The 14,096-nt window shown below is 41.2% G+C and overlaps 1 long non-coding RNA gene across 4 annotated transcripts in view; it reads left to right on the forward strand.

Annotated features, from left to right (window-relative positions):
• LOC143942119 (uncharacterized) overlaps positions 1 to 13,646 on the forward strand; it is a 132,842-nt gene extending 119,196 nt beyond the window's left edge. For 2 of the 4 annotated variants that reach the window (XR_013264697.1, XR_013264694.1), the window contains exon 4: positions 3,566 to 4,249. This is a non-coding gene — a long non-coding RNA (uncharacterized LOC143942119). Of the gene's footprint in view, positions 1 to 3,565; positions 4,250 to 12,412 lie in introns of those variants that run through there. The other 2 variants (XR_013264696.1, XR_013264695.1) reach the window with 1 other exon arrangement.
• Positions 13,647 to 14,096: the final 450 nt, after the last annotated feature.

Below are 14,096 nucleotides of genomic sequence, written 5' to 3' on the forward strand. Positions count from 1 at the left end.
ACCAAGTCTGGTGCGTCTTTTGACGTAATCGCACGCACCTTCTGCAATTTGCCACTTTGGCTCAAGCCTGTTGCTCCTGCCCTACCCCTACCACCCCTGTGGAAGGGCCTGCCTCTTCCTCTGCCTGTCATTTTTTAAATGACCCTGTGACAAAAGTCTCTAGAGAAGTGCAGTATGTATGTGGAAGAAGGTATATAACACCCCGCTTCAATCTGTCGTTTTTGGGGCCACTGGTCTATCACACCAGTTATAATACTTTTGTTTTGATTGCGTTTGTCACTCTTTGTAGTATCGCTGCAGAACCGCTCAGCAGTCACAATGCTGCACAGTGGAAATGCACGATACTATGCTTTCTATATGTGCAAGTATTTTTTACGTGTATTACACACCTATATACTGCACACCAAATAGTACACCTATACCAGTCCTTAAAAGGACCTTTGTGAACCTAGTAGCTAGTGATTTGCAGACTGTCTCTCAGTCCCTACACTGATTAAAGACTGCTGCAGAATAGGGCAGCAGTCAGCAGCAGTGCACCAGCACCCTATATATTGTACACCTATACCATTCCTTAAAAGGACCTTTGTGGACCTAGTAGCTAGTGATTTGAAAACAGTCACTACACTAATAAAAGACTGCTGCAGAATAGGGCAGCAGTGCACCAGCACCCTATATATTGTACACCTATACTAGTCCTTAAAAGGACCTTTGTGGACCTAGTAGCTAGTGATTTGCAGACAGCCCCTACACTGATAAAAGACTGCTGCAGAATAGGGCAGCAGTCAGCAGCAGTGCACCAGCGCGCTATATACTGTACACCTATACCAGTCCTTAAAAGGACCTATGTGGACCTAGTAGTAATAGCTAGCTAGTGATTAAACTGACTGTCCCTGCTCCACACAGCGTCCTGTCCCTACACTGACAAAAGACAGCTGCAATCACCAGCACAGCAGTGCACTGAACCCTATATACTGTACTACACCTATACCAGTCCTTAAAAGGACTTTTGTGGACCTAATAGCTAATGATTTGTGTCATTACAGTCTCTCCCTGCTGCACACAGCGTCCTTTCCCTACACTGACAAAAGACAGGCTGCTGCATTCACCAGCACAGCAGTGCACTGAACCCTATATACTGTACTACACCTATACCAGTCCTTAAAAGGACTTTTGTGGACCTAATAGCTAGTGATTTGTGTCACTACAGTCTCTCCCTGCTGCACAGTGTCCTGTCCCTACACTGACATAAGACAGAATGTAAAATGGCAGCCAGATCAGGTCTATTTATAAGGTAGGGGGTATGTCCAATTGTCCATGTGCTGAAATGTCTCAATTGGCTATCCTGTACCCCATGATGGAAGTGTCATTATGGGTCAAAGTTCTTTCACACTATAAACACATATGTCCGCTGGGCGAACAGCGGCAATAGTCCGCCAGTTTGGCGAATCGCGAACATGCAAAATTCGCCGCGAACAGTTCGGCCATCCCTAGTTGTCAATTGATACATGACCTATGTCTCTCTATGGGTTGCATCCTAACAAAATTCTGTATTGTTTTACTGATCCTTTGTTCTATCTAATAAAAACGTTTGTATTAGAAAAAAATGTAAATTCCCCCTCTTTTTTTTTTAAAGGGGACCATAACGAGAAGATCTCCACACACTTGCCTTTTAAAATATCCTGGACCTCCTATTTAATTGTGTTCGCAGGGGACCCTCAAAGCACCCGTGCATCTCACATTTTTAATTTTTTGTGTCTGCAACCCTTACCATCTCCATCCTACCATTACCTGACAACCCCACCGCTGTGCCACTGTCCCCGAACTGGTGGGCGCATCACCCACCACTTGTGGGCCAGCATCTCTGTTCATTGACATTGCTCCCCCTTTCCAACCCCCCAACAAATTCCGCAATGCAACTTAAACGAAAAACATTTAGACATTATTTGACTTATCGGTTGACGGCCATACTAATAAGTCTCCCTCGCCGAGCCTTCCTCCTCACGCAGCGATGCAGGCAGAGGAGGTAGTAGTCCTGCGATTCGCGGGCGGGGAAGCAGCACCATAACGGTCCGTGGCCCTGCCCACCAAGCTGGGGTGGTGGCGGGGAGTCTTCCCAATCCCTGCTCAGGCATAACAGATCTCTTTTCTTTGCTGGGAGACCGGATTGTTCCTTCCAGAGGACTCCTCGTCTGGCGCATGGCCCCGGATGAGGGTCCTGGTGAAAATAGAGTGCCGGAGGCCACGACCTCCACATGCACAGCAACCCTCACCTCCCACCCTCGATCTGCTCACCTGGTCATCCATAAAGACAGCGACCTGTCTGTGCATCCACCCCGGTCCCCTGTACCCCACTGCTGCCTGCCAACTCATCCGAGTGTCATCTCAGCCATGTTGGAGGAGCAGAGGAAAAACTACCTCCTCCTTTCTTTCTCCACAACTTTCTGTTCCCTAGCCCAGTCCCGCCTCCTCCTTATATAGTACCACTCCCCCTTGGACTTTACTCACTTTACTCACTGTCCCCTCCCCTCTTAACTCTTCATATTAACCCATGCATTGTCTCCGCTAAACACACTGTCATGCCCACCTCTGCACAACTTTTTCTTTTCTGTCTTTTCCATTCTGGGCCTCACTTTCTGTTCACACATATGCATTTTCCTGCAGTGTCATTTTGGAACAGCCGCAGTCACTTATTTTGGTGCAGGATGGCAACATTTTATGTTAATAAAACTTCAGTGGAAACACATCAAAAACAGATGTATGTAGCTCTCACCCCCAGAGAATATGCCCAGGTCTCCCTTGCTAGTACAGAGGCGTCCAGTCACAAGCACAGAGTTATGTGCACACCCCCAATACAGGCTGAGTCCAGGGGATATCATTTTAGAATTTATTGTTGAGTAACTTAAAACAAAACAGTGGAGGAGTTCAGAGGTTCAATATACTCCAACACTAGCTATATGAGATCAAACTTCTAGCACACGTTCTTATAGCTGGAAACACACATGAAAATCTCACTGTAGGTCTTACTAAGAATGTTAACTAGAGATTACTGCCACCTAGCTTCCACAGGTAGTTCCCCAGTGGGGGAGACAAAAGATCCTTCCCCAAACCAAGACTTTAGGACAGTGCCCTTCAACAAATCCTTTTCTAGTAATCTTCTCCAGGCGCTCAGCCTAGCACCTACTGAGGACCAATTGCAATTCTTCACCATGCTCTAGCTGACTGGAGCCCCAGGAGAACCCTCCTAGCAGAAGAACCCTCTGCAAAGGTCTCCCCAAACATTTATCAGCTTCCCAGGCACGTTGAGGCATCATAAATATTCCTCACTGGATATCTGACTCTCCCTGCCCTATATTTTGGAAGCTTCACCCAGTAGGAGAAGTCAAATACCCAGCTAGGAAGCCCTAACCGGACAGAAACAATAAATCACTGCTCCTCTGACTACAGTGAGGCCAAAAACTAAATTGAGTCTAAAAACCTAATTAGAGGGTGGTACTTCATGTATATGCATTTTTGATGCATTTGTGCCATGTTTTGTAGCTTGACAACAAGATTCCTCCTTCTACAGGCTGCACATAACAAGGAATGAAAGGACCAGAGCATTGATTGACAGAAGAGCAAATCAGGTTGGTGAGGGCAAAACCTTTCCTCTATGACCCATCTGACGGCATCTACAAAGATCACACCAAGCGTGAGAGGACATGGCAGTACAGTGTACAAAGATTAGCAGAGTTACCTGACCACACAAAAAGAAAAAATAAGCACACAAAAGCAAACATAAGATTCTTCTGAACATAACTTTAATGCATATGCTAATGTATACTTATCAAAATGACACCTTGGAATACAAACTGTCTTGTTCTATTCATCTATTGTCACTAACTATGCAAAAAAAAAACTTGAAGCATGAAAACTCATGAAAAGTGCATTGCAATGCATCAACAGCTTACTGCAAGAATGCACCAAAAAAGCACATGAAAAAGCAGAAGCGCAGGTTTGAACTTAGTCTTACTAAGGAACATTGACACATGTCTATAATTGCAGTCCAATCTATTTCCACTGTATCCATTAAACAAAAAGTTTTGCCTTTAGTTGTACCTTATCCACTTGCCCTTGCTCCTGGAAAGATCCCCCCCCCCCTTCATGACTAAGTCATTTTTTGTGATACGGCACTGCGTTAATTTAACTGAAAATTGCGCAATCATGCAATGCTGTACCCAAATTAAAATGTATGTCCTTTTTTTCTACAAATAGAGCTTTCTTTTGGTGGTACTTGATCACCTCAATAAAAAAATAAAAATAAAAAAAATATTGTTTACCTTCTGATTCATCAATTTAGGCCAATATGTATTCTGCTACATATTTTTGGTAAAAAAACAAAAAACAAAAACAAAACAATAAGCGTATATTGATTGATTTGTGCAAAAGTTATAGTGTTTACAAACTATGGGATATTTTTATATATTTAGTTTTGTGAAATACACATAATTATTGGGCCTTCCCTATGAAATGAAACCAAATCAAGTGAAAAGGTAAATATGTAGTGCTAAACCAAATTATATTAAAAGTGCAAACTAATAAGTGCAATAAATCAAGCAAACAATAAGTGAAAAAAGTCCACACAGAGATGAATAAAACACGAAATGTCCATCTAGACACGTGAGTGAATAAACGGGATGTCACACAGCCATAAGGGTCATCAGACTCTAGATGTCTTCAAAGTAAACCTCAAGGTTCATGTACGCTTACCAGAGATGTTGGATTCGACTATCATGAGACAACGATTCAATCAAGCATGAATGCACCCATGGGACAGGTCAATGCTGACTGTATATCCCATGTCAGGAAATACCCGGATTAGCCTCACTCCAACTTCACACGGTATTGACCATGAATACAATGGATACTGCAGGCGGTACCAGGACAGGGACTCCAGTAATGGCAAAAGGATGACCCAAACCAACCCTTATGAGAGTACTGGAACCAAATGGTAAAGCTCAATAGCACTTGTATCAGTGGACATAAAAAATAAAAGAGGGGCGGGGGGGGGGGGCTCCGATAGTGCAGGTCAAAAGACGGCTTTAATAGGTAAAAACCAGCATACAGAAAACGTATAAAAACGTGTATAAAAATAACGTGATAAAAGCAATATGGGGAATAGAATACCTCACCCGATTCATCCAAAACAGACTTATACTGGGGCATCTCAGATGGGAGGTGCTTTTACTAGGGGAAGGCATGGATTCCGTGCCTCTGCTTTGCAGGAACACAGGATCCATGCCTTCCCTACTGACAGAACGGCAATCTGCCTTGTTTCCATAGGCAGACTTCTGTTCTCCCTTTGTACTGAAGGATCAGAGTCCACAGTTCCCACTGTGTATAACCAGAGAGGGAGCGAGCTGGCAGTGAATGCCCGGCCCCTACCCAGAAGTGTCGGATCACCTACCTGGCACGTGATCTGGCACAGCAGTGCCACTTTGCCACAGTATATGTAAGTTACATGATCAGCAAGTGGTTTATTCCTCTACATATGGTAAGTCGTAGCTGTTTATCTGAAGCCCTTTCTCCTCTACAGTCGTTTAAGGTCCAGAATTTACACAGCTTTTCTGAGCCTCCAGAGGCAGAGGATGGGGATCTGCTGCCACACTGCAGAGTTGAGTGTTATCTGAGACCAGAGTATAAGGAATGGACACACCACCTGCTACACAATCTCATAGGGAAACATTCACAGCTGAGTCGGTCAATCACTAGCTGTGTGCTGAAGCTCCCCTTCCCCCTCTATCCTTTGGAGTCAGCACATCCTGTCAGAAATGTCTCATGCAGATAGAAGAGAAATTAAACTGCAGACAGAAATCACATTCACTGATTTGGACTAAGTGCACATTATAGAAGGATATGCTTTGTTCATGTTTCATGTCTACTTTATTTTAAAATTTTGGATAGTGTTTTTGATCATTTTTGGCATGTCACTTTGGGTAAATTGGGGGAAACAGCTGGAAATTAGATGGAATGCCTTCTTTGACAACTGTTACAGGACCAGGTGTCCCGACTAGATGATATCCCCTCTATGCCTGTTCCAGTGACATAGGGTTAATCTACTCAGCCAAAACACAGGCATTAACCTCTTCAGCTCTGGAAGATTTTATCCCCTTCCTGGCCTGAGCACTTTTTGCGATTTGGCACTGTGTCAGTTTAACTGACAATTGCTCGGTCATGCAACGTGGCTCCCAAACAAAATGGACGTCCTTTTTTTCCCACAAATAGAGTTTTCTTTTGGTGGTATTTGATCATCCCTGCGGTTTTTATTTTTTGCACTATAAACAAAAAACTATTTTGAAAAAAACATATTTTTTACTATAATAAATATCCCCCAAAAATATATAAAATTTTTTTCCTTCAGTTTAGGCTAATACGTATTCTTCTACATATTTTTGGTAAAAAGCATTTATTGATTGGTTTGCACAAAAGTTATAGCATTTACAAAATCGGGGATAGTTTTATGACATTTTTATTAATAATTAAATGTTTTACTAGTAATGGCAGCGATCTGCGATTTTTAATCATGACTGCGACATTATGGCGGACACATCGGACATTTTTGACACATTTTTGGGACCATTGTCATTTATACAGCAATCAGTGCTATACAAATGTACTGATTCCTGTGTAAATGACACTGGCAGGGTAAGGGTTAAGTGTGTCCTGGGGAGTGTTTCTAACTGTGGCTGGTGTGGCTACATGCGACACGTCACTGATCTCTGCTCCCAATCACAGGGAACAGAGATCAGTGACACTGTTACTAGGCAGAACGGGGAGATGCTTCTTTACATTAGCATCTCCCCGTTCTTCCTCCCCGTGAGACGATTGCAGGTATCCCCACGGCGATCAAGTCCACGCGACCCGACTCATGGAGGTCCCAGCGGCGCGCATGCGATAGCATGGCGGCAAATTTAGAGGGACATACAGGTACGCCCATTTGTCTGTCCGTGCCATTTTGCCGACGTACATCGGCGTGGGAACCGGTTAAAAAGGATCTCAGAGGAGTTTTAACAATTTTACTGTGCAGCTTAGAAAGACCATCCAAAGGAGCATCAGGTTGTGTGCCAATTGTTTAAAGGGTTCTTTACTCAGATTGTGGCAAAAAAATGCATTTTCTCTAATGTAGTGTGGTACACGTTCTATTATATAAAAAGTGGCACAAAGTTGCCAAAGTGAATGGATGAATGTTTTTACATGAGAATTGTTTTTATTATAATGCACTGCATGGCCTTTGAACTGGCACCAGTGAGATCGGAGGGGCCAGTTTGGGGGATTTCGTTTAGTTCAGCATCTTTTTCTGCTGTCAATCAAAATCAGTCAGCCAATCAGAAGCAAAAGGAGGATGGTCTGAATGGACACAGGGCGCTATGATTCAGCTAGGGTGCCCCCATAGCAAGCTGCTTGCTGTGAGGGCACTCAACAGGAGGGAGGGGCCAGGAGCTCTGGCGAGGGACCAGAGAAAAGGAGGATCTGGGCTGCTCTGTGCAAATCCACTGCAGGGAAGTATAACATGTATGTTATTTTTAAAGCAAAAAAACAAAACTTTACAACCCCTTTAAGAGCCAGTTAGGAAACTACTTTAATTCTAATTGCTAGCTTTCTGGGGAATCAACCCCTTTTGCTGACCGTTTTGTTCTTCGGGAATTTTTTTGCCTTACAGTTTGCGATTGTTTTGGGGTCAGCTGTCACTTTTAGTTGCTGTACAATTTATAGCAAAATGTGATTTGTTATACAAAGCTTCCCTTTTAAAGGGGGTGGTATTTTGTGGTTTTCATTTCATTTTGGAGGTGTATTGGTTTTCATTTTATGTTGATAGAGCCTTAATTTTAAGGATAGTTTTTTGGTAATCTTGTTTCTTTTGTGTTTTTATTTTTGTCATTTTTATTAATTATGTTGATACACTTGTACTGACCATCTGTTCTCAGAGGTGCCTTTGCTTGCAGTGAGCTGCTGCAATATTTAAAAGAAAAGCAAAACAAAGTGCAAGAACAATGTGCATCTAAACCACCCACATTCATCTCACCTCCCACATATGAAATAAAAGTTGGGCATACAGCAATTAGTCCTATCATCTCTAATTAAAACTATCCAGCTGCAGACCATTTTCTTACTGCTATATCCTCCTATGAAGTATTTTAATTCCTGTAGTAAAATCACAGTCTATGCTATTTGTCTCAAGTAAATTTGGGCATAGCCTTGTTCATTAAAATTGTCCTGTTGCTGGCTATTTGTACACTATTTTATCATCTGCAGTCTCTTAATTCTTGTAGTAAAACATCTTTCTGTACTCATTTATTTTAGCAAATTTTTCTTCATTAAACATTTCCTGCTGCTGATAAATTTTACATGGATGTATCCTCTGCAGTATCTTAATTCTTGTAGTGATGCCCCAAGCTTTTTGTTTTTAGTAAACTGGGCCCAGCCTTGTTATTTAAAATTGTTCTGCTGCGGGCAAATTGTACACGACTATGTACTCTGCAGTCTCTTAATTCCTATTGTAATACACTGGTCTGTACTCTATTTCTCACATTTATTTCTCACATTTATTTTTCGTCCAATTCTCCCTCATTAAAAATGCCCTGTTGGTGGCTAAGTTTACACTTCTGTATTGTCCGCTTTCCCTTAATGAGTGTTTGATAGAAATTGGTCAGCTTCAGGTCAGTTTTGCATCAACAAGGGCAGCTTCAGCAAACTACTGGGCTATTTCCATTTGCTGGTAAAAGCATATTTATTACTGTATGATAAAAAAAATCATGTGTTGCTTCTAAAGTTACCTGAACAAACTTCTTTTTTTTTTTGTAAACTGTAATAAACCAGATTGAGGTGTAACTGCTATATGTGAAACAAAAAAATAAATTTCACAGCAATTTCACCAACATTAGCGCTGGTTGTATGATAGACACCAGCACTAGCATGTCCTTGCATTCATTTACGCTTAGTCATTAGTTTGGCTTGGTCATACAAAACACATGGCTGTAGCATCATCACAGGTTGCACTTTGTAACCTATCAAGCCTTGCCTTGATCATAGGTGTGCACAGCCTACTGCATTAGGGTGTGCTCCTCAGAGCTCATACACACATGCCTTTCTCTGCAGGCTCAGCTGCACTGGACAGTGAATGAATGGGAAGTGCTCTGTTCTGTGCAGCTTCAGGTTCACAAATCGAAGCATAGTAAACAGTTTACCATGCTTCAGTTATAATAAACACTGTGAGTGAGTTTGTTCACTGTGTTCATTCAGAAAAGAAAGGAGCCAATAAATTACATTTTTACTAGCCCCATCCCCCGCTCTCCATCATGAAAGATCCCCCGCAGCAGCTAGGGGAGAGGAGGGAAGCCAGCAGCACTGCAGGGCGGAAGAGCCAAGCCCGGGCAGTAGAGGGAATTGGCACAGCATGTAGTGATTAGAGTTTGCCCAGGCACACCTGTCACGCCCCCTGCACATGCCCTATGACCTTGATGAAGGTGGCGGGTTCTTGTGTCGTTCTGTAACATTGCACAATGATTTCTGATTAATGACTGAATAAGTGCTTGTATCAGAGCAATGTTGCAGTGCTGTTGACATCTACATATGGTGTATATAAAAAAATGAGACACATATAGCAAGAAGAGTGCCAAAAAATAGAATTAAACAAGTAGAGAGGTGCCTCTGGGTGCAGTCGTTAAAATACCAAATTTATTAGGCAACAAAATGTGCACTCACATATAAAAGGAGAATAGCAGGCATTGTATACAAGTTTCATGGATGTTTTCCCCCGAAATGGAATCTAGCCTTCTGATCAAGCTGTTCATTAGTTGTTGTGCTTCCGAACGTTGCTGAACAACGGCCTCAGAACGAGGCTTGAGACACAGCGTTCAGTCGGCTCCAGGGGATGTCGTCATCAGTGAAGGATGCGTTTCGTGATCATGCGCACTTGGGTGACATCTCAAGTCACACTCCTTTATAAACAACTCAACATACAAGCCCCACGATCGTAATATATACAGGAAAGGGGGAGGGGACACGAACGGATTGGGAACACATTATATATCAAAACGATGAACAACTTGTATAATAAATAAATAAAAATAAAAATACCAACATATGATGACTGGAAATAGTAATAGTGCACCCAGAGGCGCCTCTCTACTTGTTTAATTTTGCAGTTTCTCTGGAAACATGGTTTCATTCCTAATTTGATGGCTGCCCTGTCTGCATACCTCTGGATTCTAGTTCCAATTGGACTAAATCATTTATTATCAGAGACTTTTATTTATATTCTATATTGTATAAGTCAATATATTGGAAGATATTTACAGTGTTGTTTCAGAATTGTGCGCCTACACTTGCTATGTTGCCAAAAAAATAGAAAAACGTATTTATTCTTTATATATCTATCTGCAAGACATCAAAGTATGTGCTGGTGTGTACTGACATATGGATATAAGATGACCGTCCTTCATTAACCTCATCTGTCTCACTTACAAACAACTGCTTTTCATATTGTCTTTGCCCCTGCTGTCTCTTGTACAAAGCCCGCTGCTATTTTTTTCTATCCTATTTAATTATCCACTGTGATTTAAAGCATAATCCCCATTAAAGCAGCTGTGTGACCTTGAGAGGGCACTGTTTTAATAATGCATCAAGTTGAAGGAAAAAAACGGGGAGCCAGTAAAACAACAGAAGTGGCAACTGTCTATGTACTTTACATATTTTTGTGCTGGGCTAGCAAAAATGTTGCTATGAAATATGGACTGACAGCAAACATTTTATGAAGGGATAAAATAGGCTAGAACATGAAGACATGCTGAACAATATCTTAGTGGCAAGCAGAGATGAGCGTGCTCACACCAATTTCCACACAAAAACTTGCTGATCGGTAGCAATGGCCTTTTGTTCCTTATATTTTTACCATTAAAATAATGTTAAAAAAGCAAAACAGACACCTAGATTGGATAATTTTCTGGGGAAATTCAAAACAGACTGATCAAAATGGAGTTTTCCAGACTCAGCTTGCTCATATTCTATAGCAAGTAGTGCTCATAATGTCCTGAGGCTGTTCAGTTTACATCTTTCCAAAGAAGTTGGAGGTGTGGATTTTTTTCCGGACACGTTTTCACCTTTAAAAAGTTTCATGTAACAAAGAATGATGTGATCAAAGTTGGGAGAGACTGCCACCTCAGGCACTATGAAGGGAAAAACTCAGTGACTGTATTTTCTACACTCTATGTTGGTCTTTCCATTGGAAGTGTAGACAAGCAAGCATGACCCATCTTTATCTTGGGAAGGCACACTTTGATATCTGTGCAGGCATATCAGAGGACCTTGTCTTGGGACTAATTACATCTTCCAACTACCACAGATTTTTATTGGTTAAGTGATTATTGTGCTAATTTGAATATTTTGAATTGCTAATTGAAGCCAACTCTATCCTCTGGAAGAAAACCTTGTATAATCAAAATGCAGTAGGATGGTCTGCCTTTCACCTTTTGTTTTTTTATGATATATAAGACTAAGCTAAAATGTTCAGTCTACCTATAAATAGTATTTCAGTTTTGGGAAAAGTCTGGTGTGTTAAATCATCCATCATCTCTTATGTATGCCACAGGCAAAGCCTGTGCACCACAATGCAGAAATAATTCTAAATGTTGCAGCTATTATATCTCAACCTGTTGAATTTCTCACTATTTTAAGTGATGTAGTAATGCCCCGTACACACAATCAGATTTTCCGACGGGAAATGTTTGCTTTTGAGCTTGTTGTCAAAGTCCCACCATGTGCATGCTCCATCGAACATTTGCTGTCAGAATTTCCGCATACAAATGTTTGAGAGCAGGTTCTCAAATTTTCCACCAATAAAACTTTGTTGTCTGGAAGTCCAATCATGTGTACACAAGTCCGCACACAACAGTTCATGCATGCTCAGAATCAAGTACGAGATGGAAGTGGTCGATCTTGTAAAACAAGCTTCGTACCGATAGCACATTCGGCATGCTGCAAATTTTGAAATCTTTCAACGCAGCGCAAGAGTTCTGACAAACTGATTCTTTATTATTTCTCATGATCTCATGAATAATCTTTGTTTTTGTTGTTTTTTTATCAAAATCTCCAGAATAATCTTTTTCTTTTTTTTTTTTTTTACTTCTTATAGTGATGTCCTTTTTTATTTTTATTTCTCCAGATCTCCAGAATAATCTTCTTTTTTTAATATAGTGATCTCCATAATTTTTTTGTTGTTTTGTGTGTCAAGTTACCACAACATCATTATTATCTTATATTTTTTTTTTACCTCAAAGAGGTTGGTTGGTGCTGGTGTCCCTTGTTATCTGAGACCACTTGAGGTAATAGATATATGTCTGCATATTTATAATACATGTGTGTTTTTTTATTTTTTTAGGTGATGTGGATGTTGTGGAAGAACAGACTCACTTCAACAGTGCAAGTGCACAAATCCTGATCAGTGAAATAATGGGGTGCAATCGTGAATTAGAGAAGGTCAAGGAAAACATCAATAATGTTGAAAAAAGACTCACCAACATCATTGATGTTTTAGCCAAAATCTAACCCAAAAAAAAATTCACTGTTGTCATTATTTTTTATGTTTATGTTTTTATATCAATTTTAGGCCGGGTTCACACCGCTGCAATGCGGGAACGCCGCAAATCCGCGGCGTTTTCCTGCATCGCATTACTCCCGCCGGCAGTTCACACTGCCCTATGCGGACGGCTGGGAGTGTCAATGATATGTTAATGACACCCCCAGATCCGTCCGCATATCGCAGTGCGATCTGCCGACTCGCACAGGAATCGGATCGCATGGTGTGAACCCCCATGCGATCCGATTCTGTTGCGGACCAAAAAAAGGGTCCCGTGCGAGTTTGCTGCGGGAGCAATGCGAATTCAGCCATACTATCTGTATGGCTGTACTCGCATCGCTACGGAGATCGGATGTGATTTGCGGTGCGAATCACATCCGGATCTCCCCCCGCAGCAGTGTGAACCCAGCCTTAAAGAAATTTGAAAGCCAAATTTTGAAGATGCACAGTGTGTCAACATGTGCTATCAGCCATCATGGGCTATCAATGTATGAGTTTTGTGGGTGCTTCCTCTCATCTACTTTAGTTGTGAGGAAGGGGTTGCACCCACAAAACGTGTACATTGATATTTCATGATGGCAGATAGTGCATGTTGACACACTGTGCGTCTTTTCAAAAATATCAAAAAATAAATAAAAATAAAATTTAAAAAATAATATCAAAATAGATGTAGGGAAAAGACACACATTTTAGGCATGGAATCATGATGGAAATACACATTTTTGAGTCCCAATTTGTGTGAATCTTCAAAATTGGCTTTTACAGGGGTGACATCACCCCATCTGATGAAGGCAAAAGCAACAAAGTTTTGACATAATAATGTCTCATATTGCCATCACTTTATCAAAGTTGAGCTTTGTAAGTTCTTGAGTTGTGGATGGGTATGTTATGGTTTTAAACATGCCTGTTTAGCCACAAAAAGGCTATATACTGTCCCACATACATGTTATACACCAAAGATGTTGGTTTGTTAAAAAAAAAAAAAACTTTTATAATGCACATGTAAATGTGCGTGGAGTAAAATGTTTATACTCAACAGTGTGTGGCTTCTTCTTTCAATGCTCAATAGTTTTTGGAGTAAGTTGGTGTAGTTACAGTGTCAATGGGGGTTATTTACTAAAGGCAAATCCACTTTGCACTACAAGTGCACTTTCAGTGCAGTTTCAGAGCACGTTCAAGTGCACTTGTAGTGCAAAGTGGATTGGCCTTTAGTAAATAGCCACCACAGTGCTCTAAAATATGCCCCAATAAGGCCATTTTAGGGACTCCAAACATTTAATTTGTGGAGTTGCAAAGGATGATTATTTTTATCATTAACCACTTGACCACTGGGCACTTAAACCCCCTTCCTAACCAGATCAATTTTCAGCTGTCAGCGCTCTCACATTTGAATGACAATTACTCAGTCATACAGCACTGTACCTATATGAAATGTTTGTCCTTTTTTTCACACAAATGGAGCTTTCTTTTGGTGGTATTTAATCAC

This window comes from Lithobates pipiens, unplaced genomic scaffold (genome assembly GCF_037356315.1).
Source record: "Lithobates pipiens isolate NorthernLeopardFrog02 unplaced genomic scaffold, aLitPip1_a1.2 Scaffold_30, whole genome shotgun sequence".
Classification (NCBI taxonomy): Eukaryota; Metazoa; Chordata; class Amphibia; order Anura; family Ranidae; genus Lithobates; species Lithobates pipiens.